Genomic DNA, 1,426 nt, shown 5'->3' with positions numbered 1-1,426 from the left:
TAGCTCTTAGAAAATGCAGTATATTTTTACATTTCCTTTACTTTTCTGATAATTTCTCTTCACAAACACTTGAAATACAAAATTTTGTTCTTCATCATGCTAAATGAAAACCTGTATATGTACTTGTTCTAAAGGCAAATACATGAGATGACTGTCATTAAAAAGCCATCAAACTCAGAATTATCATAATGTGACATCACAATTTTTTCTATCATGGAAAAATTAGATATCAATATATTGGTTATTTTAGGACTTCTAACCAGGTTTGAAAGAAACTAGACAGTACATTGGTAGCCTGACTCCATGTCTGTCTTTCACTTCACTGAAGTTACTTCAGTGGCATTCTTCTTGACACAATGAGAATGAGCCGCAGAGATCTGGGTAGAAGCCTGCAGGTGCGAGAGTGGTGCTGAGGCCCATCTGTCAGTCGGCTTTCTGGCTGGGTGTTTTCTGATCCCCTGTAAACCTAGGCAGATTACATTGGAACAATATGGGTTGTTAAAGCATACCAAATGGAGAGTTTGCCCTATAAATTATAGATTTACATAAATGAAGACTGGAGTTTTCTTTCCCTGTAATATTCAATAACTGTTCTTTAATACACAAGATTTTAAAAATTTAAGACAATGTTGGCCTTTGACCAGCCTCCTGATCCCTGTAGGACTCAGACTAGTAGTCTGATTCTGCTTCTTCACCTGTGCAACCAAATGGGAAGGCTTCACGGAGCTGTACATGCAACAGAGTGATATGTGCAAAGCATCACAAACCAGATAACAAAAATCTCAACCAGACTCCCAAGTTTATAACAGTAAAAGTGCCTGATCAAAGAAACCAGTTTTACTGACAATAGCAATATCAAATGAAAACTTAGCAAGCTATTTCAACCATTAGATAACAACAGAGGAGGACATTTGCCGGAAGGTCCAATGCCTTCTATAAATTTTAATACATGTATTTGGAAACACCTCTTAAGTATCTAACATGGTGTAGCTTGTTTAACCAGCAAATTCAAACACAAGCATATGTAATGTTTCTAGTTTCTTTCTACCAACAAGTTTAAAAGATATGATACAGAGATTCAGGTCACACAAATAAAATATAACTTTGATCAACTTTAGCAGTTTAAATTTATGAGTAATCTTTTATCTATAAGCCAATTAAAATTCTTAATAAATTTTTCCATGTAGACATATAATATGTATACACATATAGCATAACATAATAAAACAATGTAGCAGTTTCAATACTAGCTTTTTAAACTCTTTAACTGTTTTTAAATTTACCAATTGATTCAAATTACTTTCTGCTCTTAGTAACCTCAGTTAACCATACTTTCTTTCAGGGTGCCTTCCCAAGGAGGTTCACACCTCCCTTAGGATGTACCCCATGTGAAGAGATAGATGAGTCTGGGCCTTATAATTTACAA

The sequence above is a fragment of the Lepus europaeus genome, chromosome 9 (assembly GCF_033115175.1).
Source record: "Lepus europaeus isolate LE1 chromosome 9, mLepTim1.pri, whole genome shotgun sequence".
Taxonomy (NCBI): Eukaryota; Metazoa; Chordata; class Mammalia; order Lagomorpha; family Leporidae; genus Lepus; species Lepus europaeus.
Note: the sequence above shows the minus strand (reverse complement) of the source record.